We start from the raw sequence: 26,692 nt of genomic DNA, 5'->3' as shown, positions 1-26,692 counted from the left end.
CTTAGCGCGGTGTAACATTCCTGCCATTTGTGCCTACTACGTTTGAAAATGGACGGTGACCGAAAAAAGTAGCACTGCGCTAAACAACATTCACCATGAACTTCAACGATTTATGTTGACTAACAATTGTCTTCAGATCATACTTTCGTTGTAATCGGTACTTGAGACATCAGTCAGTGTTAACTATCACAAAACAGTGACAGTGAGTAATTGCACAAAATATCCAGTATCTGTCTAAACCATGTTTATCGGCGTATAGAATCAGGAGGAATCTCCTCTGGGAGGAATCTATTCTAGTGACCTTTCGGATATTTTGACAACTTACTCACAGTAACGATTTCTGATCGTTCTCTGTGCTTAACGCCCCAGGTACCGATTACAGTGTAAATATGGTTTGAATATGGTTGTTGGGCAACCGAAGCCGGTTATTTAGTTACTAATGGACTGTACTGCGATATTACTAGCAAATAAACAGTTCATTAGCACTAGCAGTCAGTCCTGAGTTCGTTTTCTCTAATCAGTCGGCTCTCTTTTTGTTGTGATTTCTCAACATGGTTCCTTAGAGTGATGATGCGACCTTCAACTTTATTAGTACCTCCAGTTTTCCTTTTAGTGTTTCAGCTTTTCGTAAATAAATATCAGTACGCTGTAGGTTTTCTGATGGAAAACTGAAGCAACCTTCCGACATTCTCAGTGTGGCAAATTCGTTCTTTCGACTCTTCAGTTACGAGTGCTGAAGGTATTACATTGGATGCTCGATGCTGCCGTCTCCAGCCCATTGTGACAATGTGGGCCATTATACCCGTAAAGAGGTCAGCGATGGTTTTATGAATTTTTGTTTAGATCGTAATAGTTTTATTTCACGTTATCTTATTTCTGGATAGCCATCATCATATTAATGAGGAAACTAGGCCGACTCAGTAGTGTAGTGGATAGCATCATTGACTATCGACGCATAGGTCCCAGGATGGGCTCCCGGTTATTTCTCTGTACTGCAGAGATTTGGAACGGTGTCAAGTCAGCCTCATGAGTCCAAATAAGATGCCGCTTCATAAAATAAGCAGCGAAATTCACATTTAAGTCACAAAAAGTCGTATTAAAAAGAAAGTTTGCACGTCTTGTAGCCACACAAGGTGATTTAGAAGTATGTACATTTTTATACATCTCTTCGTTGCTGACATGTCATATAATGGCGCTTCATATAATGATTATCCTACAATAAAATTCTTGCGTGGCACAAAAAAAATAATGTGTGCAGTCCATTCTCCTACACATTTCCTCTTCTTTTCTTTCGTAAACTTTCCTAAACGTCTTCCATGGTCAGTTCTTTTTTTTTTTTTTTTGCTATAATTACTGCTTGATTTGTCATAGCTTTCTGTATAATCTTACGACACGCGCTCCGCAACATGCGACACTTTACCAGCTAAGCCATCATCCCACACTCGCCACTTCATTATTTTCTCGTTTAGTGGTGATACTGATTCATTGTGTGGCCGTGCGGTTCTAGGCGCTTCAGTCTGGAACCGTGTGACCGCTACGGTCGCAGGTTCGAATCCTGCCTCGGGCATGGATGTGTGTGGTGTCCTTAGGTTAGTTAGGTTTACGTAGTTCTAAGTTCTAGGGGACTGATGACCACAGATGTTAAGTCCCATAGTGCTCAGAGCCATTTGAACCATTTTTTTAGCCACTGATTCATTGCCGTCTGGATGTAGTTGCTGGCCTACTTTGAAACAGCCTTCAGCCTTACAGGATAGAATGCACCGCTAGTTGAAAGGGAAGACGGCCTAGTGAACTGTGCTTAAGGTTCCCTGTCAGTCATCGACAGCAGCTAACACAACAACTTTCGTTTATTGCCGCCGTACCTCACTCGACCAGTGCAATTTCTTGATGTATCCCCCCCCCTCATTACGTATATAGCGCTTTAATAACCTTATATAATAGTTGTTCCTTTTAATGTGGACGCGCAAGAATAGACCCTGTGTCTCATAGTGACAGTTTAGAGAGCGGTGAATATTGTCATGTATGATCAGTAACACTTCTTCATCTGTCAGGATGTTAACATAACCAGTTTCTTATGTTGAAATGGAACTGTATATTTTTCACTTTATAGAGTTGAAGAACTATTGTGATTCCCTGTTTTTTATAGTTTGCAATGGAAGGCAGCGTTGTCTGTTTGAAAAAGTGATCCTACTTCACTGTTCCAGCAGTATACGGTAAACGTTCTACCCGTCTCTTTGTGCAAGAAATGTACTGCTCTTTTCAAGGACTATTAGAGGCCCGTTAGAAAAGGCACATTACTCAATTTAAAAAATAAAAGAAATGGTTGTTTCGATGTGGGGCTAAGTAAAACAGTTACGAGCCCTGCTACGCAACAAAGTATTCTTTCCGTTGTGCACTATTACTTCTTTAAATCCTTGCGTCGTTATGTTGCACCGTTTGTGAAGTTGGTGTGATGCTCACCACGTTTTGTGTTAGACAGACAGACAAAGCAAGGAAAAAACAAATCGTGCAGCTAATTACATAGTACAAGCCTTAAAACTTGACACCCGTCAATGACTACAGCTGTTCATTTCTTCAAGGAGCGTCTCGGTTTGTCTTACAAGGTTGAATGGACGCCGTCACTGATTTTCGTGTTAAATTTGAACTATGTATTTTGCTCTACAGCCTTAGAGAACTCCAGTGTTGTGCCGATTTTTACTATTTGCAATGAAACTTACCGAAGTTTGCTAAATACCCCATTAATTGCATTGTGGCAGGAATTCATTGTAAACACACTGCCTTGTCTGTTTTACTCTTTCCAGAAGCTGTCGATTCCCCATTAGAAAACGTCCAGCCGGCCGCTGGTGGCCGAGCGGTTCTGGCGCTACAGTCTGGAACCGCGCGACCGCCACGGTCGCAGGTTCGAATCCTGCCTCGGGCATGGATGTGTGTGTTGTCCTTAGGTTAGTTAGGTTTAAGTAGTTCTAAATTCTAGGGGACTTATGACCTCAGCAGTTGAGTCCCATAGTGCTCAGAGCCATTTTTGAAAACGTCCCATACTCATTTTGGTAAAAAAAATTTTGCATCGGTATGTGACTAAATTAAAAAAAAGTTACTCGTTCTAACTGTAGTACAAAGTATTCTCTTCTCTATGCACTATCACTTGGCGAAAACCTAGCATCGCTTTTTTTAATGGATCAAATGGCTCTGAGCACTATGGGACTCAACTGCTGAGGTCATTAGTCCCCTAGAACTTAGAACTAGTTAAACCTAACTAACCTAAGGACATCACACACATCCATGCCCGAGGCAGGATTCGAACCTGCGACCGTAGCGGTCACGCGGCTCCAGACTGCAGCGCCAGAACCGCGCGGCCACTTCGGCCGGCTCGCTTTTTTTACACCACTTATTAAATACCTATGGTACCCACCAGATTATGCCAGACGACCTGTAGAAAAAATATCGGATGGCTAGTTAGCTACGTAGTGCAAGCCCTGCAACTTGTTTGCGCGCCAGTTGCTGTTGTAATTGTTAATTTCTTCAAACAACTTCTCTGCTTGTCTCGGCAGAATGGACCTGTACACTGACTCCCCTTCCCTCCAACCTCTCTCTCTCTCTCTCTCTCTCTCTCTCTCTCTCTCTCACACACACACACACACACACACACACACACACACACACCTCCGCTCCCCCCCCCCCCCCCCCAAAAAAAAAAATCTGTGGCCGTCACCGAGAATCGAATTCGTGTCCTCTGCGTCCTTGGCCAGAAACATTAGCCATCGTGCGCTGGAGACAATGTTAATTACGTGTACAATTGGTTGTGCCGTCATCTTAAAATAGACTCAACAAATTTTTCGTGAAAGGTAAATTTTCTGGTCATTGTGAGTACTGTTAGTGATGCAGTTGATTCCCGTCTGCAATCGGCCAATAGATAATGGAGGCCGTCAAGTGTAACCATCATTTCGTTTCCATTTTCGTTGCTGAACGAAACAACAGTAAGCTCGTGCTAATGTCTTCAGAAACAAGACCTTGGTCGTGCATTATGTGTTGAGCCAGTGGGTTTAAGCGTTGCTGTTCCGTTCCAGTACAGTGGACCTGAAGTTGGCAAGTGCCGCCGGCTGACGAAACACGTCGTTAAGCTGTTAAGGAGGCTGCCCGCTTCTCCAGCCGTGCTCACTGCACTCCGACGCCACGTTTCTCCGCCAAGATCTCGCCGCCCATGAACTAATTCCGGCTAATGTGTTCGTGTGTTTGCTGCCAGGTCTGATTACTCCGCTGCGGCCTTCTTTGCGTCTAGTGACATAGGTCAATAATCATTCTTGTGTACACTCCTTGGTCATTCTGTAAAAGTGTACCACTCGACTGGCACACGGGCAGCGGTAAAACCAATACATCTACATCTATACTCCGCAAGCCACCTTATTGTGTGTGGCGGAGGGTACGTCGGGAATCACTGTGACTCCCTTCCCCCGCCCTCGCCTGTTCAAGTCGCGAATGGTGCCAGGGTAGAACGATTGTTGGTAAGAGCAAGCAATCTACGGGATGGCTCATTCAGGAACATACGCTCTCGGAATTTTAACAGTAAACCACACAATCATACAGAACACCTCCCTTGTAACGTCGCCCTTCGAAGTTGGTTGAGCATCCCCGGGACGCTTTTGCGCTTAGAAAATGAATCTGTGACGAAATGCATTGTTTTTCCTACCATCTTCTCTATTTCATCGATCAGTTCTATCAGGTTCTCTAACTGACCACTAATACTCATGTATAGATCGAACAAGGCCTTCAGAGGCAACTGACCTCGTGGGTGAAACTTCAGGATTCTTCCGACGAGTCTGAGTCTAGGATCTGTCTTTCCAGCGATTTATGGTTGCCTTACTTTAAACGGCTCCGTGCGCATACAGGGATTGTATAAAAAGTGCGTACTCGAACGTAAATGCAGGCTGCGCTACGGTATTTGACCATGAACGGCACTTGTGTAGTGTGCTCAACACGTTGGATGTGTTAGTCATATTCAGGACACTGTTCTCTGTAGTTGTGTCTGCATTATGGCGGAGTTAAATGAAGTCGACCGTGGCAGACTGTTGCTGCTCATACGGTGGTGCTTCCGTAACCAAAGTAACCGAAGTGTTTGGTGTTTCAAGAGGCACTGTATCAAAGATTTATACCGCATACAGAGAAAGCCAAGTCACAACGCGGACGAAAGTGTGTGTTAAGTGATCGCGATAGACGGTCATTGCTGAGGATTGTGCCGAAAAGTAAGAGGATGACCGTTGCAAAAGTCACTGCAGGACTGAATGTCGCACTTGCGAACCCTGTCAGCACCGAAACAACAGGAAGGGAACTCCATAAGCAGGACATTGCAGGACGAATTGGAATCCAACACCACCTGTCAGTGATTCAAATGCCCATGGGACATGTGGTCCAGAAAATATGATACCTGCAATATGCAGTAGTGGAAGAAAGTAATTTGTTTGGATGAGTCTTGTTGCACACTGTTTCCACCTTCTGGCTGAGATTATACCCCAAGAGTGAACCAAGGCGGGGGTTCGTGACGATTTGGGCAGCCATATCTCGTGGGATTCCCGGTGGGCGGGGGGGGCATGGTTATCCTGCAAGCTCGCATTACTGCCAAGAATTATGTGACCATTTTGGCTTATCAGATCCATCCCGTAGTATAATGTTTGTTCTCCAGTGGTGATGTTGTGTTCTAAGACGACAGGCCCCGTTTCGTGTGCTCGAGGGTGAAATGTCGCACCTCCCCCGACCATCAAAGTACCAGATCTAAATGTTACGGAGCATTTGTGATCTACGTTTGAGAGAAAGGTGCGAGATCGCTATCCAGCTCCATTATCGTTACCTGCCCTTCCACTGTTTTGCAGGAAGAGTGGTATAGGACTCCATTGAACACCACACAGGACCTCTGTTTATATGTTCCGAGACGACTGGAACCTCTTTTGAGTGCCAACCGTTTTCCTATGCCGTGTTAGGCGAGGTAGTATGTCGTGTATGTTTCCATATTTTTGTCCAGCCGCCGTACTTCCAAATATTTATTGGATTTAATTGCTTCCGATGATTGTTCGTCGTCCATTTAATCATACAGTAACGGGTCATACCGCCTATTTATGCCCACTTTGTTATATTTCTTAATGTTAAAGATGAACTGCCAATCCCAGCACCAAGTATCGATCCCCTGAACATCTGTCCTGCATTTAGCTGCAATTTTCTAGCGTTGCGACTTTTCTACATATGGCACCATCATCTGCGAGCAGTCGACGTTGTCCGCTAGCTCATTTATGTATATTGTGAGCGTTAATTGTCCTATAACATACCCTTCGGGTGTGCCCGAAGAAACTTCTGCTTCTGAGGATTACTCTCCGTTGATAATAACATGCTGTGCTCCAGGAAATCTCCAGTCTACTCACAAAGCTAGGCTCATAATTGTATTCTTACATTTTCCACATCCTCGAATTTTTTTCATTACGCGAGAGAGCAGTACTAGATCGAACGTCTTTCGTAAGTGAAGGAACGAGGCATCAACGTAGGTGCCGTTATGTACTGCCTACTGGGTCTCGTGGGCGAAACATCGCATGCGCTGTAGTGTGTTTGGTAATATAAGCTCCACGGGCTTTTCGTGAATCGATTAAGCGAAGTGCCGGGTCCCACCCTTGTTCTATTGGAGCATGCCCTCCGTCTCCGATGGATCGTTCTCGACTTTTGCTCTTTTCTCTATTCGCTCGAGTTACTGAAAACCTCGTCGAGCCTTTCTGAGTCAGATGTTTTCATGTATTCCCTAAGTCATTCACAAGTGAATGCTGAGACATTTCCGTCACGAGGCTGCAGCATATCTTCCTCCTCCTCATGTTGAGTTAGTAGTTCGTCTCTAATGACTTCTGTGTTGACAGCACATTGATTTTTAACATGTTCTGTACACTTAGTAACTTTATGAGTAAGTTAGCACACAAAACCTTTGCTGTTGTCACGTTATTATTATTAATAATAACGGATTATTGGGATATTTAGATGCCTGTTGTAAATGTGAAGGACAATTACTCTTATGTAAATAACATTTCCACGTTTATCCAATTATTCTTGAACTCATCCAGTATTTTATTCCATGGTGTAATCTAGTTAAAAATCTGAAGAAATTAATATTACATATATTAATCAAAAGTAAAGGAGAGTTTTTTAATAGTTTATACCTTTAAACCAAAATATAATTAAATCTTTTTCTTAGAGACGATTTTGACTCCATCTTTCAAATTGTAAACTCAAAAGTACACATTAGGGGTTATGGAACTGAGTCATAAGCGTTAGGGGCATAGAACGGAAGTGGAAATAAAACGAAATGCATCTAACGCACTGAAACAACGGATCCATGCGGAAAATCACTGAAGATAAAGTTACACGAAACGATGTCAGAGCATACCCTTGAGACACGCTGAATCTGCAATTTAGTGGATATGTACTGACAACTGATGCTGATGCAAGGCGGTGAAGTAGTGTGTTTTGCAAAGGCTCCCCTTTACCAGTGTATTATTGTCCCAGTTGCTTACCAAAATGGAGAAAGAAGTTGTTCTCATGTTTGACAAACAGTTGGTTCTCAAACACAGAGTAATGCGGTCGCTGACTCAGAACTTCTGCTGCACTCTTGTTTACAGTTGTTAGAGTTATTTCTTTTCTGTCTTATTTTCTTTCACCATATGTGACAGGAGGCCTGCACATCCTTTGCTGTTCGCACGTGGTGTCCTACTCGGTGAATTTAAGAAGGATTTTAGTTCATGTAGCTGTAATAATTTTATAGCCCCATCTTTTGTTACCGGTCCTGCCTCACATGCAAATCGGGCTACCTCATAATCGCATCAATAAGAGAGGTCATTTAGCATTCACGACAGCTTGTGTGTACAAAGTTTGACGATAGCTGTAACGTGCAGTCCAGTCGTGTTTCGTCAGTGGAACGTGGCCGGCTTATACCGGCTCCAAGTACCTATGATCGCTAAATCGCGTGATTGCACGTTTCCACTTTCAAAATGACGCAATAACGGAGAATGGATTATCGTAGATCTGTAAAGCACGGCTTGTGAAACAGGTTTCGACTTATTTCATTTTTCCGAATCGAAGTTTCCTCTTGTTCCCGAAGTCAGTGACACACATTCTACACACGATATAGTACGTACGTTTTATCTTCCTTGTGGCACCAGAGAAGTACACTGTCCTTGCAGATAGAGTTATCTCCCATGTAAGATAATACCGCTTCCATCTCTGGTCGGAAGTTTTGCAACCAACTCGAACAATACGGAAGTGAAACAGCCGCACGACGTAATCATTAAAACTGTACTCTCCCGCAGTGGGTTCTCCACTGCTGTATGATCCTATGTAAGAGGGAATTGATTCAACAAAGATGGATCAAGAGCTAACAAATAATAACGCTTGATTCGTAGCAATGAATGTAGCGAGGAACTATATTCGAATACTCAGCGAACCACCGTAATTTGTCATAGGAATTCATTGCCACGAACGAACAGAGGGGACACTTTCAACATTTAATGTGAAAATTTGTAAGTAAAAATGAATACTCAATAAGTTAATAATTTGTATTTCATTAAGTTTCATTTAGTTTTATTCACTGCGGCATACGGCACGCGCGGCTAGCAATCATACGGCACTGCAGAGAGACTTTTTGAACACCTCGTATTAAAATAAATATCTCTTTCACATGTTATGGTATAAGTTACAGAGGAAAACACCTTGTGTGAAACATAAGTACGGCTTAGCATCTCATATCAGTTGGCCGCCTTTGCTAATTTTTAAATCAATATCCGGAAAAGGCATCGAAATGGTTGGTATCATTTTGTACAACTGCTGTCGTCAGGTTACCAGCGGCACCCCTGAAAAGTGCGTCCAACCGTCAGGCGAGTCGCGTGTCTGAAGCTGTACTATTAGAAAGTGAGTCAATTGTATTGTGACGGCCGCCCCTGTTGCTGGAGAAACCAGAAAGGATGCGGAACAGTTGATCGTGAAATATGGAGCCCGTTAAGCGAGACGTGGCAGCGTGTGAGGCTCTCGCTGACGGTAACAGCCGCGTTTTTACTGACGAAACTCTCCGTTTTGAGGGGAGCGCCGCCTAGGACGTGGCCGCCATAACTCCTGGAGCGGCGCGCCGCAGTAATTGACGGCTCCACCCGCGAGTATGTGGCTCCGAAGTGTGGCGTCCATCTGTCTGTCTCCTGCTCCGTTAATACAGCGCCTTTAAATTGATCTATCACCTGGAATGCCCGCCTCGCTAGCCACGGAGAGATATGGGCCTCCTAGTGACAAGAGTGGGCTGGGAACAGGTTCCCCGTGTTATGAAGTGGTGTGCCTCTGCGGCTTGTACACGTTTAACGAGACAACCGAACGGCTAGTGCACTGTACGGCGGTGCAAACTTACTCTGGGTCTCCCGCAGTATTGTCTTCATTTTATGGAGAACGACGCTACGCTGCTGTTGCAAAGTTACTTGTGGAGCTGTGGCTCTTTCGTAGTTCTTTTTGTTCAACTGATACCTTCGCCCGTAAAACGTAACCAGAGAGTAAATATACTACACCCAACCTAGGCAAGGTGAATCCAATAATCTACGCTTTCAGACGCAGAAAAGGGTAACCTGCGTGCAGGGTCCATTAGGCAACAGTCAGAGTTTGCCTAGCTTTATCTGTGTATCATCTTGCGTAAATGGTACTTAACAACCCTCTCCCCAACCGATACGCTTCGTCTGAGACACTGAAGATTGTAAAAAAAAGTGATTGTAATGTTTTTATTTAATGGGAATGTATTTTTTAAACATCCTGCTTGTGTTTCGTATTACACAGTTAGGGCGACTCTTTCACATCAAAATGGACGAAGGGCTCATTGGAGACGAAGTACAAACTGGGATTGGACAAGGATGGGAAATAAAATCAGCCGTGTCTTTTTCAAAGGAATCATCCTGCCGGCCGCGGTGGCCGAGCGGTTCTAGATGCTTCAGTCCGGAACCGCGCGACTGGTACGTCGCAGGTTCGAATACTGCCTCGGGCACGGATGTGTGTGTTGTCCTTAGGTTAGTTAGGTTTAAGTAGTTCTAAGTTCTAGGGACTGATGACCTCAGATGTTAAGTTCCATAGTGCTCAGAGCCATTTGAACCATTTTTGAATCATCCCACCATTTGCCTTTTGCAGTAGAAGGAGATCATGGGAAACCTAAATGAAATTGCCTGGCGGGGATTTGAACCATTTTCTTCTCCCCCCCCCCCTCTCTCTCTCTCTCTCTCTCTCTCTCTCTCTCTCTCTCTCTGTCTGTCTCTCTCTCTCTCTCTCTCTCTCTCTCTCTCTCTCTCTCTCTCTCTCTTGCAGCCAGTCATATTGACCAATATTAAATATTGGTTAATATGACTGGCTGTAGTTTTTCACAGTCCTTATGCAAGCATAACTTGCCTCTCAGCTGCTGTTGAACGCTTTATTCACATTTTTGAGACACATTACGCGTAATCTAATTCGTTCCTTAAATTGGAGCATGTGGTGTGTGGTTCTCTAAGCTGGTGCACGAATACCCCAGCCGATAACTGGTGGACTGATTATTTAGTTTCCATTTAATCTCTTCGCTGACCATAGTTTAAAGCCGGCCGGTGTGGCCGTGCGGATCTAGGCGCTTCAGCCTGGAACCGCGTGACCGCTACGGTCGCAGGTTCGAATCCTGCCTCGGGCATGGGATGTCCTTAGGTTAGTTAGGTTTAAGTAGTTCTAAGTTCTAGGGGACTGATGACCAAAGATGTTGAGCCCCATAGTGCTCAGAGCCAACCATAGTTTAAATTCCATTTGAAACTGGGAAAAATAAAATAGTTAATGTGGCAATTGTTATTGGTTTTTCTCTTTCCTGCGGGTACGTTTTTTTGTTGTTGTACAACCTTCTATGTACTGACGCACCACTCCCATTCTTCCTTTTGCGTGATCTAATATCATCAGTGTAGTAGAAAGTCTGTCGCCACAAAGTGTGTAAATCAGTCGACAAGTCTGGTCAGATTCTTTGCTAGTCCACTGTATTCGTTAATAGTGTACAGCGAACTTGAACATTTCTGTTCGGAGGAACGAGCTAATAGATTTACACCTGGGAGGACGGACGTTGCAATCGAGTCTAAATTACAGCAATCAATTCCTTGCCGTTAAGCAAAAGTTGCGTGGCAGGTATCTGACAGCTAACTACGCCTTAGTGCATTTACATTTATGATACATGAAACGAGTAAGCTTTGCCAGTAAATCAGCAGTCTGTGTGTGGTAATTTGCCTTTTTTGTTGTGTGAGACGTCGCCTTTGGAACTACTTTGTGTTCGGAATATCATGTTAGCTGAAATAGAAGTGAAGAAGACTGGCTAAATTCACTTGATTGATCCGTATCGCTAATTAAAGAAGACAAACACATCATTGAATTACGGACCAAAAGTAGAAAATATTCTTTCCTTTCATAACACAAGCAACTTTTCAGTCTCTTTGCAACTGGGTGAAACGGGAGGTTATATACGTTTACAGAGTATGCTTCGAAATTGATAGTATCGACATATTCAAGCGATAAAGTCCAATATCTGTGAGGGAGAGGAGAGTGGACGATACAGCCTTCTGTTCTCGTCAGTTTCTTCCCTTAGGGCATACACGCTGTGCAGTAAAAAGAGAAAGACTTCTATGGCTTCCGTGCCCGGGAGACATGGAACGGCTACTCCGAGATATGTGTTACATTAAGCTGCTGCGTTTAGTGTAGGTGACAAAAATAAGTGAATCGCCCCAACAGACTAAGTATATTTTTGAAGAAAATAAATACCGACAGCCGTAACTTTATTAATTATTTTATGTGACAACCAGTTTCGATTCCTCGTTGGCACAATCTTCAGGCTCCTCTACACGTAGCTAGATAAGTCACCTAAACGACTGTGCTATTATAGGGGGTCACTAATTTCAATTGGCTTCCGTAGATTTCTAAAACTCCTCTGTAGATGTGGTGGACTCTTCACACCTCTGACGGCAGAGATGTGTGGAGAGTCTACGTCTACAGAGAAGTTTGATTTGTTAATGATTCCATGCTGCCTACAGCTGTTAACTTGTAGCTTATCTTCGTGCCGTTGTGCAATTTCGGTCTTGCTCAAAATGAACTTAGTCCGAAATTGTATAGTTTTACGAAAAGTTAACTTTAAAATCATCCGGAAAATACATTGCAATTATGGGCCCAATGTTCTGGAGGACGATGAGTCAAATTCCCGTCCGCTCATCCAGATTTAGGATTTCCGTGATTTTCCTAAATCGTCCGATGAGCTTTGTCCCGTCTGTCGAGGGGACATCAAAACCTTACATTCCTTTCTCCCGCTATCCCGACCCCTAATGTCACATCTCGAATTGGTCTTTCGGTCCGAGAAGAGCATAAAAGCTTTTGAAATGCGATTCTCTAGAATAATGCTGAAGATTAGACGCGTAGATCGGGTAACTAATGAGGACGTATGAATCTAACTAAGGGAAAAGAAATGTGTGGACGACTTAACTGAAAGAAGAGATCGATTGATAGGACGCATCCTCAATCATCAATATGTCGTCGATTTGGTGATGGAGGGAAGTGTGTGTGATAAACACTGCAGTGGGAGACCAAGGCGTCCGTAACGTAAGCAGGTGCAAATGGATGTACGTGGGGCGTTCAATCAGTAACGCAACAGTTTTGTTTTCTGAAAGCAGGTTGGTTTATTCAGGATCCCAAAACACCATATTATTCGCATCTCTTCAGGGTACAAAACCCTATTTTTCATCGTAATGTCCGTTCAGTACGAGTTGCAACGGCCGCACGCCACCTTACTGGCAAGGTGGGGGGGGGGGGGGGGTAGGGGGGGCTGTATGCCGCAATGGCACCACTCTACAGGTCGACACGTCGGAACCAACGTCTTGCTCGATAGATAAGCTTTCCATCTACCAAGTGCTGCTACCTTTGGAGTGCATCCGTCATTGGGCCCAACAGATCGAAGTCGGAGTGTGGGAGATCCGTGCTGTCGGGTGGATGAGGACGAACAGTCCAGTGAAGCTTGGTGAGCTTCTCTGGGTTGCATATACTTTTGCGAGGCCTTGTATTTTCACTGAGAAGTAGATATTCGTTTGCATCACCTCGAATGTCCGCAAGTTCCAACAATGCAGAAGTTACAGCTGTGTGAGGCTGGTCGGCATGCGGGAAATCGGGCAGGTTTCCGCGATATTGTTGTGATGACAGACGCTTCGCCCAACGACTCAACCTGCTTGTTTTTCGCTGCCAAATCTCAGTTGATGTTGTGCAAGAGCCTATGAATATCTGTGATGCTCTGTTTTTCCACGCGAAAGAAACTCAATGATAGCTCTCTGCTTGGAACGCAGGTCTAATACGGAACCCATATTGAAGGCGACTTACAGCGCCGCCACCTGTCGGAACTTTATGAAACTATAGCGTCTGAAGCGAGAATATTCCACGATGTCCCACAAAAAAATACCGAATTTTTTGACCGAAAATGGCTGACAAAGAAAATATGTTGCTTTACTTGTTGACGCCTCATAGTAGGCGAGGAGAGAGGCGTGCCGGAGTAATCAGTGCATTTGTGTGAACCGCTGTGCCAGATGGCTGAGTGGCTAATGCACCTGCCTAGTAAGCAGGAGACCCGGGTTCGATTCCCGGCCTTGGTACAAATTTTCACTAGCCTCATCAATCTATGTACATCAAATCATATTTGTAGGAGGCCAGTCTAGTCTCTGAAATTGTGTCATCTCATTTTTGTTAAGTACCTGCACCTGCGTTTTAGGCTGGATCACAATTTACGTTTGATGATGAGGTGCTATTCCAGAATATGGAGAGCCTCGCCAATTCTGTTCGTATGTTAGGGGGAATTTAAAGTCGACTTGAGCAGCTGTGGGAATTTGGATCGAGGAGGGAGGCATGCCAGGGTAGTCAATGCAGTTATGTAAACCGCTCTGCCAAAGTGGCTTAGTGGCTAACACACTTGCCTAATAAGGAGGAGACCCGGGTTCGATTCCCGGCCTTAGTACAAATTATCACTCGCCGCTTCAGTCTATATGCATACATGTCTGATGAAGATCCTGTGAGAGTGAAATGCGACACAACTTAAATATGCAATACACCATTTTGCAAACAAGTCTGCCTATACCTTCTTAAAACCGTATCTGTATGAGACCAGTAAAGTCCCTGAAACTGTGTCATTCCATAGCGCTGAGAGCTACATCAGTTCAATTTTCGGACTGAAGACAACAACACCAACGACGACGACAAATCTGTGCGACTACTAATGCTTCATTCAGCTCTTAATTTGCCCTGGCGATGCTGAGGACTCCCAGTTCCACTCATCTCACCAAGGGCCAATTATTTCCTTTGTCGTGCATTGAAGCTAGATCGACCGCGTCGCAGTCAGATATCACTAAGATTCTGTCAAAATGTACTTGTAACAACCAGCCGTGCTAGATGGGACAAAGTTTCTGGAGTATGCACAGATCCATTGTGACGCGCGTGAATTTGCGGGAGCGGTGTGCGGACGTCCGCTGCGACAGCGAGGGACGCCCGCGGCTGCCGTGTGTGTTTGATGTGGGGTCCGCGAGGCCACGTGGCGCGCGATATTGCAGTGCGCGGGCGGAGGGCGGGGGCGGGCGGCCGCTGTCTCATTTTAATATCGCGGCCCGGCGGGCGCGCGTGATGAACTCGCCGGTCGCAGGTGTTTACCTAGCTACCTGCCAGCCGGCTTCATGCGGTGGCCGCCGCCGCCGCCACTGCCACGAATAGCTCTCCCGGAAATAGGACGATTGCCCGTCAGCCCGGCTGCGAGATTCCAGCTCTCGCCATCTCGTGACTGCCAGTTCCGGGCGCCGGCGTCTGGAACACGTCTTCGCTGAAAGAAAAAAAAAACAGCAAAAAAGGAACAGTCGAGGTCTAGGCCGGCGCCGCAGTTCCCACTCGTTACATCACTGCTTCCCAGCTGCAGCATACTGTCTGATCGTCGATGAAAAAACCTAATAAGCGTTGAGAATTGGGCTGTGCGGGAGGTAGTCATAAAGTTTTAATTATCATCCCAGAAAAAAAATAAAGTTGCCTAAAAATGTTTTTGTTCTATCGTTTAGAGGCGTCCTTGTAATGAAATCAACTCTGTGCTCAGACAGCGTTAAATCGAAGTTAAAATTGGAGCTTCCTTTATCGTAGCTTCCAGGCTTCATGTCGCCGCCAGTAGAACTTAGAATTCCAAGCAATGTCACCGGATCAATCACAAGCCTGATCGCCACTACAAAAGAAGCAGACTTAGTTCCCCCCAACCCCTGCAGGCAGTCTTTTTTTGTGTGTGTGTTCATTCTCCTGCTCATATGGGGCAGGGGAGAGCTGTCAGGGGCACAATCCGCCACTCTTCAGCCGAGTGATATAACAAATAATACAAGAATAAAATGCTACATATAAGGCGACAAAAAAGGGGAACATAGAACACAGTAAGGGGAGATAATAGAGGTAAAAATACACTGACATGGAGATGTTCATGGAGGGACAATTAAGAAGTCGACATAAAGTTAAAAAAACACAGTTGACGATTCGTAGAACACAAAAAAGACACTGAAGTCACACGCACAGGTTAAAAGTTGCCCACAGTATTAAAAACACTCCAGAACAAGACACTTTAAACCCACTTGGAGCACACACGATTAAGAATAAAACTGCCTGGTGGCACCTGCCGAGGGAGAGGCCTGAGAGGATGGAAAAGGAGGGGAGAGCAAGGTGCAGCAGGGGAGGGAGCGGGATGAAAAGAGTAGGGGCGCCAGCGGGTGCACCAAGAGGCAGGAGACAGGTGGACCAGGAGAGGAAGAGGGAAGAAAAGGCAGGAGGGAGTGCAGAGACACTGAAGGGGAGCACAAGAGAGGGAGGGGGAGTAGGAGGGGAAAGCCGCTCCGGAGAAGGGAGGGGGAGGAGAGGGAGCCCTGAGGATGAGACAGGAGGAAGATGGGGTTAGAGTTGGTAGGAAGGGTAGATGTCAGGGCGAAGCTCATCATCCGGGAGGGGTAGATGGTGAAAGTTGCGTTGGGAAAGGAGGCGGTGTGGAGATGGAGAGAGAGTGGGATACAACGGTAAAGGCGCGGCAACGGGCTGGGGGTGGAGAGGAAGGGAGACACCAGGGGGTGAGGGGATCAAAGCGGCGGACAATATACAGTGTGCGGAAGTGTTCAAGGAAAAGGAGAAGGTGGGCAGGCAGTCACCTCCTGACCACGATTTAACTCTGATTTGATGCGATCTGAACACGAGAAGATTTTATATAATTTTTCGTTTGTTTGCAGGTACATGTCGGCAGTCCCGGTACACACTGAAATGCGGTACACGCTAACAGGCCACTAGAGGAACCAAAAGAAAATGGCACATGCCATTGATAATGTTACATACTATGCGGTAATTCGTTTTCAGAAGAAACGTAGGTGTTACAACCTTGTCTGTCCAGTACGGACCGCTAAAGAAGTCATCTGAATCAACCTGACGCAGCTGCAACATTTCCGCTTGACGGTGCACATGAATTATCGCAAAAAACTGTCTGCAGTTAATAGTGGAAGTGAGCAGCAAAATGATACAACTGTTACGATCGTCTGAGACGCGGTACAGAGGGGATTTAAAATTTAGTGCATATTAATTCTGCGGGGGTAAACAATCATCTTGCCTCTCGAGATCACACCGTTTTGTTCATGTCTCAGGTAGTCGCCCAAGGGCCTAAGCGTTTATGAGCTGCAGTACATACCTTGCCGGTTTATGATTTCACGAAATTTTTCTAAAGTTTTATTCGCACGTCTAATCTCGCCTCATGCGCCATTGCGCCACACAGTTCTGCACGGTCGCGCAAAATAGTGAGCTACCACTCGCTTTTATCTTCTTGCCTATTGTTCTTAATGACTGTACTGACAATAAGAACAATTCGTTCTTCTGCTTCTGCCCTTCATATATTGTTCGGCATGTAGCGTTGTTGCTATTCATCATATTATTAAAGTCTTACGTGGTGGATTATGGTCGTCAACATCGTAAACATTTGTGTTTGCGTAGATTGTTACTATGTAAGGGGCAATATATTCTTGACATACATGTCGTTCTCAACGTTACATGGGATGGGAAATTAAACACATTTTTTAAAAGATCCAAACACACACATATTATTACGCTATCGACACATCCCTTCAGTCTCAAGCTGGAATATTACAAGACAGGCTTTTGATTAGGACGAATTATTATGAGCAATATTATTTTATTATCCCATACCGTAGCCGAGGTCGCTGACTCACCCGGGTGTGGTGGCACTCAAGTCGGAGGTACGCCAGTTCGAATCCTGGTGGTGGAAAATTTTCACTGCCAGTAGGTGCTTCCTGATCACCAGTCTTTGCACCAATGTCCTTGATTAAATTTCAAACTTCTACGCAGTGTCTCAGGAAGTAAGGGCATTTGAGATGTCGTGGTACTGTTGATGCTGATCCGTCATTCGGATGAGGTCGCTATGCTCGGCGACCCCCTAGGTGTTACTCAAATGGAGTAGGCACACTCACAAACGCACTTGACACTTCATAACAGGCCGGAGGAAGGCAATGACAAACCGCCTCCACTAGGACCTTGCCTGGAACAGCGATGCACTATTTCTACATCTGCTTTCCTACACTTATTCCCTGAGTATCGGACTACTTTGACTTGAGTTGAATTGTTTATTATTATTTCATTGAGATTAAAGGAAAGACTTTATGTGATCCGTTAATTATGGTGACAGCAGATGCTTGGTGTGATTGTTTGCGCATGAACAGGGACACACATGCAAAATCACTACACTGCAGCATTGAAATACGAGAAGCTACAAGTATAATTGCGTTACGGTAAACCATAAGCAGACACGAAGCCCCATAATGCAAGGAGTATGTGAAAGTATATAAATTTTCTGAATAAGTTCCATTTGAATGTAATTAAACAACGTGTTTAATAATTTGTAGAATATGCTTTTGTCAGATTCAAACAGTTGTGTGAATTTCCAAAATAAGATATTTTTTGTCTGTAACATTATATATTCAAGGAGTTGTAAGGTCAGCGGTACAAAACAGCAAAATCGAGTAATTCTAAGAATGACATCGAAAATCACGAATCACTTTTACCTTGCCCGTTGCCTGTGTTTGGTTGAATGACTGCCACCTGTTACCTTTCCGTTCTTACGTGGTAATGAAGTCCCCGATTTGGTGTCTTTTTCTGCTTTACAAACTGCTCCTAGCCCCTCTTTTTGTTACATTACCGGCTGCACGTGGCCTTCAGCCAAGGTAACTTTGAAAATCATGGTTTCGCTGATGAACGCCAAAGTGTAGCCGATGAACACAGATGATGTCTCTTGAGTGTAGGGGTAGTAGTTCTGAGAGTTTGGAAATTCCTTAGTTTAAAGTTTATTGCGCGAGATTCTGCAGTTTCCTTTAGGCACTACTTGACATTTTGGTTTTCAGATGGAGGTAAAATAAGTACGCCATGTATGACGGTTTAGTGCTTGTTGTTGTGTCGTACATATGAGGTGATCTTCCGCGTAAAAGTGAACACACTCTAACATGTGGACTGTCCAGCTTTCGCTTAATGTAATTCCGTCGTCCCCATTGAAGTGTAGTATATGAACGGCAGATCCATCGGGTACTTCACTTACATGCACCTGGAGACGGCAGGAATGGTGTGCAAGTCTGGCGACAGTACACGTGTGAGCACGAGGTTGCTGGGTCACTTCACATTTATACCCCCTTTGTCCTTTGATTACTTCCGTTTGACATTTCTGAGCGTGACTGTGCGGTTCGCGTGTCGGGTCAAGCCTGCGTTTTCTAAAGTTGACCAGTTTCGCTCCGCTGCTTTGGCACGCAGTTGCACGACCACGGCGTTTGATTGGCTGTTGTCACGAGTCGCCCGAAGATAGCTGTGTGTCTGCTCTGCGACGGGCATTCTGAAGTTCACGAGTACCTGTTGTCCTCGCTCTTCTGCCCCAGCTTGTTATTGCCTACTGCTGCGTCCGAGTCCACGTTATCACCAAAGACTACTGCTTCCTGAAGAATTTTTGTTTGTTTTACCACACAATAGTTCCTCTAGGAATATGTTTCCTCTGATACCATATTCGGCTTTCGTCTTGTTCGACTGTTCCGGGGCAAATGACGCTTCTGATATACTGCGCACTGCTATTGCTTCCCAAATTTGTTTGAGTTTTTGTGAAATTTGTATTATTACTTCGTCTCTTATTTCGCTGCCAAAGAAAAAAGCTTCTGAAAAGGATTTTACTTTTGGATTGATATGTAAAGCACTTTCCATTTTAAGTTCTATTGCAGAAAGCTGCATTTCATTTTTAATTACTCTTCTTAATCCTGTAAGCATATTTCTATATTTTGACACTATCTTATTTCCTGCTCCTGCTCTTTGTAAGCTGTTAATGCGATAATCCGTAAAATAATTGTTGATTCTTTTCTGCTTTCGATGAGACCAACGCCGTTATTAAGTAGTGAGCTATTCGGAAGACCATATCCGTAGAAAAGAAACAAGGTTGTTCCCATCACTAAGAACTTATTTCTCGTAGCATGTTTGTGCGTTACTGTGCATCGACAATGAGTTGTCTTCTTATGCTGTGACAAGAGCCATCAAATTCGTTGCAATGTATCGTCATCCGACGCTTTCTCTATAAATCGGCTGCGAGCAGTTCGCAGGATGTTTTGTGGCTTTTTCTTTTCGTTCAAGCTCTGTCTCAATATTTTCTTGACTGCTGCCCCCTTTTCTCCATATGTACGTCATTGTGATGAATACATCACCCCAACTGGGATTCGACCCCGCGACTTTACGGTTTTCAGCCTGCCCCTGTGGCCGAGCGGTTCTAGGCGCTTCAGTCCGGAACCGCACTGCTGCTACGGTCGCAGGTTCGAATCCTGCCTCGGGCCTGGATGTGTCATGTCCTTAGGTTAGTTAGGTTTCAGTAGTTCGAAGTTTAGGGGACTAACGACCTCAGATGTTAACTCCAATAGTGCTTAGAGCCATTTGAGCCATTTTTTTACGGTTTTCAGACGCCCGCTTAACCACTAAAGCGCATGGCCTGACATGAAATTTTTAAATACAAGTGTTTGCAGCATGAGATCACTAAGCTAACATAGCTTCTTACAGCTTTATTTTATCACTACCACTATTGAAAATACATATATATTCAGTGTGAGAATTAAAAGTCCGAAAACGGTGTCATTTAAACAGCTTCTATTCGCCGCTAGGCTTGATAGAGGACCGCAGGGTGGTAAAAGAGGCCCAGATTCTGCGCAGAATGGCGGAAAACAACATGCAAAAATATTTGGAGCAGGTGAAGGAACGAATGCATACGTATGTGAAGTCAAATGTGCGAACATTCGAAAGCGGCCAGGGCTAACTAAATGTGTTTGGTAAGCATACCCGGCTTCTGTTGCCTCAGACCTCGTACAAGACATTTTCTGCAATAATGTTGTGACTAATTATAGTGAAAGATAGTTGAAAAATTGCCCTAAAGATGAAAAGCTGCGGAATCCCATTACTCCACCTGTTAAACGAACTACTGCTGTTAAGAGAAAGAGAGTAATTAGTACATAATTCTTGTGCGGTGGATGGATGCATAGCACGTTTCTTTATTTGAAATAAACGCTTTATTTCATTATTAGCGATCACCTAATTTGTCCACCTTGGGCATGTTGAAGCTATTTGAGGTAAGAACAACAGCAAAATTTATGGGCAGCTTTATCCTTACCACCAGGAAATTTGATAAAAGCCAAGGGAGAAAAATTAGATAATCGCTAACAATGAAATAAAGTGCTCACTTCAAATTTAAAAAAAGACAAAAAAAGCCTACGCGGGAACATGACTTCTTTTAAGAAATTTTCTAGGGTTTGTGGACTTCAGCAAATTAAAGATAACGGTTTCATGTTAAACATTCGTACCAATTCACATTTCATAAAGTCGAAGCAAGAACGTCGAACCTGGTCCCAAGTCGTCTGTATTCCGCAGAAAGCATCTCGCGCCTTTTCCAGGAAACCAATAGCAACGCGCACAGTAAAATGTGGTGGAGAGCGGGAGATAGTGAGGGAGGGGGTGGGGTGGGGTAGGATGGACTTCAATTACCGGTGTCCTGCTGAGCGGATTGCAGGCGGCTGCCCTGAGTGCGTAGTAATTGCCGGGTGAACGAGTTACGGCTTTTGTGTCCAACTCGGGGCCGTGCACGACGCGCGGGCTACGTCGGCTGCGACATCCGCTGCGCCTGGTGTTGCCATTTCTATTTTGTTTTATTTTTTATTTCATTCTTTGTCGTACTGAGTGTGTTTATGTTGCTAGGCAGGTTTCAAGAAGGCTGTGGCAGCTTGGAAGGACAAATTTTGCGTTACAAGTACCCGCAATATTCTTTCGAACATGTTACACTACTATGTCTTCCTGGACGTTGCACACAACAGTTTATGACCGGCAGTATTCACTATAGAGTCCTTGCGTACAAAGCAAGGAAAGCGAAGAACCACACATGACAGTCGAGTAAGGCGTTCGAAAGAGCGGAGGATAACAGTGACATGCAGACATTTTGGTAAAGAGTTACAAGGCCATCACCAGAGGTGACTATGTTCACTTCGAACATCATGAAGTGATACATCTGAGACGGTTCAACAGGCTGGCTCTCGCAGTATAGGCTGTGGCGCTACACACCATTATGATCGAGAAAGTCCTCTCGGCGCACTCCAGTATTACAGAGCACGTCGGTAAAGTTATCGGTAAGAATCTTTCACGCATACTAACAGGCATACATACAAGACGTACATAGTTTTACCTGCGACAAGACTTCAGCGTCAGAGTGGAACTGTCAGTGTTGTCACAGCATCAGAATTGAAATAGATTGTGTCTACCGGTTCCGACCAATGAATTCGGGACGTTTGCGCTGTTGTAAAGCAAATACGAAAGCTGAGAATTCCCTCCCAAGTATTCCGAAGAGGCTGAGTCAGCTAGATCAGCTTAGAGAGAGAGAGAGAGGGGGGGGGAGGGAAGAAAGGACAAAAAGAATGGTTCAGATGGCTCTGAGCACTATGAGACTTAACATCTGAGGTCATCAGTCCCCTAGACTTAGGACTACTTTAACCTAACTAACCTAAGGGCATCACACACATCCATGCCCGAGGCAGGATTCGAACCTGCGACCGTAGCAGCAGCAGCGCGGTTTCGGACTGAAGTGCCTAAAACCGCTCGGCCACAGCGGCCGGTCATGTATATTACGACTTCTGAAGCCACGTGCACGATTTCTGTGTTTCGGGGCTACTTTGATCACTGGTCGTTCTTACACCAGGATTACAGAAACACAATTTATTAAACAATGTTGATGCCAGTGGCTGAATGGAACTAAGGAACACATATATTAACCATCGGTATATACAAGAAGGCTCATCTGTAACTGTTAATATGCCTACAACTAAGAAAAACAAATGTCTCTCATATACTGCTCAAATTGCAAATGGTTGTAGTTCAGGCAGCGATTCAGGTACAAGTTTAATGCCAAATATCTCCAGGAGCAAGGAATGAAGTTTGTTTGGCCACAAGTGATAGATATTGTCTCGATAAATGAGGAACAGATGACCTTAATTCTAACTGCAATGTTTTGAAACGAGGATTTAGGTCTAACATGGATGAAATGGAACGCATTACGTTCAGCGAAATTTCGAGCTGTGTGTGTGTAGTACTCCATGTTAGTGCCTCTCATTATATTTATAATTTTGCTGGTGGATCGCGCTCGTTTATTTACCATACTAGTTTTTTTCTGTTATCTACATCTACATCTACATGATTACTCTGCAATTCACATTTAAGTGCTTGGCAGAGGGTTTATCGAACCACAATCATACTATCTCTCTACCATTCCACTCCCGAACAACGCGCGGGAAAAACGAACAGCTAAACCTTTCTGTTCGAGCTCTAATTTGTCTTATTTTATTTTGATGATCATTCCTGCCTATGTAGGTTGGGCTCAACAAAATATTTTCGCATTCGGAAGAGAAAGTTGGTGACTGAAATTTCGTAAATAGATCTCACCGCGACGAAAAACGTCTTTGCTTTAATGACTTCCATCCCAACTCGCGTATCATATCTGCCACACTCTCTCCCCTATTACGTGATAATACAAAACGAGCTGCCCTTTTTTGCACCCTTTGGATACCCTCCGTCAATCCCACCTGGTAAGGATCCCACACCGCGCAGCAATATTCTAACAGAGGACGAACGAGTGTAGTGTAAGCTCTCTCTTTAGTGGACTTGTTGCATCTTCTAAGTGTCCTGCCAATGAAACGCAACCTTTCGCTCGCCTTCCCCACAATATTATCTATGTGGTCTTTCCAACTGAAGTTGTTCGTAATATTAACACCCAGGTACTTAGTTGAATTGACAGCCTTGAGAATTGTACTATTTATCGAGTAATCGAATTCCAACGGATTTCTTTTGGAACTCGTGTGGATCACCTCACACTTTTCGTTATTTGGCGTCAACTGCCACCTGCCACACCATACAGCAATCTTTTCTAAATCGCTTTGTAACTGATACTGGTCTTCGGATGATCTTACTAGACGGTAAATTACAGCATTATCTGCGAACAACCTAAGGGAACAGCTCAGATTGTCACCCAGGTCATTCACATAGATCAGGAACAGCAGAGGTCCCAGGACACTTCCCTGGGGAACACCTGATATCACTTCAGTTTTACTCGATGATTTGCCGTCTATTGCTACGAACTGCGACCTCCCTGAGGCTTCATAAAGCACTTGACCGCCTCGGTATACTGTACTTGGTTTGTGTGCGGTTAAGAGAAACCCATTAGAACTGTTTGAAAGGCCATCTCCGTCAGCTGCACCTTCTGTCACCAGTGATTGTTTCACGGAGAGAGAGAGAGAGAGAGAGAGAGAGAGAGAGAGAGAGAGAGAGAGAGACGGGGGGGGCGGGGGGGGGGGGGTGCGTGAGTGTGTTGGTGGGCGTGTGATTAGCAGCCACGTGGGCCGCTGGCGCGGCGCGGCAATGCGACTGGCCGAATCCCGGCGGCTGTGCTGTGCCCTGGTGGTCCGCGACGCTCGGCAGATCAATAGCGGCAGCTGCGGCTGCGGTAGCGGTAGCGCCGCACAGCCCGGGACGCTCCTCTGGACGCCGCGCCGACGCCGACGCCGACGCCGCACTCGGCGCCGCGCCAGCCCGGGCCGCGGGCCCGCAGTTGCGGGACTCGCGCGGCTACCCTCCTACACAGTAAGCTTTTAGTTTCACGGGCTCCTTTTGCACATCCCATCCGTATATCTCCGAATCCAAGACGCGGTTTTTTCCCCCGAAATTTCGTGCGTACAGGCTTACTTGCATTCGTGGTATAGGATATGAAGATTCTTCTTCTCTTTACCGAACAGAACCTCGAACTTCCATACACTTCGATACAGTTCCCCACAGTCCGCAGCTCGTGGTCGTGCGGTAGCGTTCTCGCTTACCACGCCCGGGTCCCCGGGTTCGATTCCCGGCGGGGTCAGGGTTTTTCTCTTCCTCGTGATGACTGAGTGTTTTGTGCTGTCCTTAGGTTAGTTAGGTTTAAATAGTTCTAAGTTCTAGGGGACTGATGACCATAGATGTTAAGTCCCATAGTGCTCAGAGCCATTTGAACCATTTGAACCCACAGTCGTTTAGTGAACAAAGTAAGAGCATATGGACGATAGACCAATTGTGTGATTGGATTGAGGAGTTCCTAGATAACAGAACGCAGCATGTCATTCTCAATGGAGAGAAGTCTTCCGAAGTAAAAGTGATTTCAGGTGTGCCGCAGGGGAGTGTCGTAGGACCGTTGCTATTCACAATATACAAAATGACCTTGAGGATGACATCGGAAGTTCACTGAGGCTTTTTGCAGATGATGCTGTGGTGTATCGAGAGGTTGTAACAATGGAAAATTGTACTGAAATGCAGGAGGATCTGCAGCGAATTGACGGATGGTGCAGGGAATGGCAATTGAATCTCAATGTAGACAAGTGTAATGTGCTGCGAATACATAGAAAGATAGATCCCTTATCATTTAGCTACAAAATAGCAGGTCGGCAACTGGAAGCAGTTAATTCCATAAATTATCTGGGAGTACGCATTAGGATTGAGTTAAAATGGAATGATTATATAAAGTTGATCGTCGGTAAAGCAGATGCCAGACTGAGATTCATTGGAAGAATCCTAAGGAAATGCAATCCGAAAAAAAGCAAGTAGGTTACAGTACGCTTGTTCGCCCACTGCTTGACTACTGCTCAGCAGTGTGGGATCCGTACCAGATAGGGTTGATAGAAGAGATAGAGAAGATCCAACGGAGAGCAGCGCGCTTCGTTACAGGATCATTTAGTAATCGCGAAAACGTTACGGAAATGGTAGATACATTCCAGTGGAAAACTCTGCAGGAGAGACGCTCAGTAGCTCGGTACGGGCTTTTGTTGAAGTTTCGAGAACATACGTTCACCAAAGAGTCAAACAGAATATTGCTCCCTCCTACGTATATCTCGCGAAGAGACCATGAGGATAAAATCAGAGAGATTAGAGCCGACACAAAAGCATACCGACAATCCTTCTTTCCACGAACAATACGAGACTGGAATAGAAGGGAGAACCGATAGAGGTACTCAAGGTACCCTCCGCCACACACCGCCAGGTGGCTTGCGGAGTATGGATGTAGATGTAGATGTAAAGTGGGTCCGGGCAGGTTGGCAATCCCTATTTTAAATAATGTAAAATTTATTCATATCGAAGGCACTGATGGCACACACAATGAAAATTTGGGAAAGAGTTATAGAAGCAAGATTACGCAAGGAAACTGTGGTGTGTGAAGAACAGTTTGGGTTCATGCCTGGAAGGGGAACGGCTGATGCAATACATGCTTTAGGGCAGACAGTGGAGAGACACGGGGAGCTACAAGCCGATCTAGATTTGGCTTTCATTGATTTGGAGAAAGCATATGATAGAGTCCCAAGGGACGAAATGTGGAGAAGCGTGAGAGAGCAATGCGTGCCAGAGAAGTATGTGAGGTTAGTGAAGGAAATGTACAGAGGAGCAATGACACAAGTGAGAAGTAGTGTGGGCATGACAAAGGAGTTTCCAGTAAAAGTAGGACTACATCAAGGGTCTGCGCTTAGTCCCTACCTCTTTGACCTGATTATGGATGTGCTGGTGAAAGATGTGAAGAAGGAAGCGCCGTGGAATATGATGTTTGCGGATGATGTGATTATTTATGAGCAGAGCATCAACAGACTTGAAGAAAAGCTGGAGGATTGGAGGAAGGCACTAGAAGAAAGAGGGATGAAAATTATCGGGGCAAAGTAAGAACATTTAGCACTGAAGGATGTGCAGATGAGGTTTTGCAAGATCCAGGATGATGAGTTTAAATTGGTCTGCAAATTTAAGTACCTGGGCTCGTACATACAGAGGGACGGAGGACTGAAAAGCGAGATACAACACCGAATAAATTGCGGTTGGAACAACTGGAGGAAAATGAGTGGAGTGTTGTGTGACAAGAAGGTGAGCATTGGGTTGGAAGGGAAAGTGTACAAGTCGGTGGTAATGCCTGCTATGATATATGGGGCAAAGACATGGCCAATCACAGTAGCCCAGGAAAGGAAGATGGAAGTGGCGGAAATGAGGATGCTGAGGACGATGTGTGGGGTAACAAGGAAGG

General features: G+C 45.0%; 1 protein-coding gene and 1 non-coding gene across 2 annotated transcripts in view; both read left to right on the top strand.

Moving 5' to 3' along the window:
• The window catches only part of LOC126259616 (kalirin), a 1,784,965-nt gene that overhangs the window by 1,508,037 nt on the left and 250,236 nt on the right, over positions 1–26,692 (top strand). The window lies entirely within an intron of this gene.
• On the top strand, positions 13,592–13,666 carry Trnat-agu (transfer RNA threonine (anticodon AGU)). The gene has a single exon. It is a non-coding gene; the product is annotated as a tRNA-Thr (tRNA).

The sequence above is a fragment of the Schistocerca nitens genome, chromosome 5 (assembly GCF_023898315.1).
Source record: "Schistocerca nitens isolate TAMUIC-IGC-003100 chromosome 5, iqSchNite1.1, whole genome shotgun sequence".
In the NCBI taxonomy this organism is placed as follows: Eukaryota; Metazoa; Arthropoda; class Insecta; order Orthoptera; family Acrididae; genus Schistocerca; species Schistocerca nitens.
Note: the sequence above shows the minus strand (reverse complement) of the source record. Positions and strands in the feature narration are given on the sequence as shown.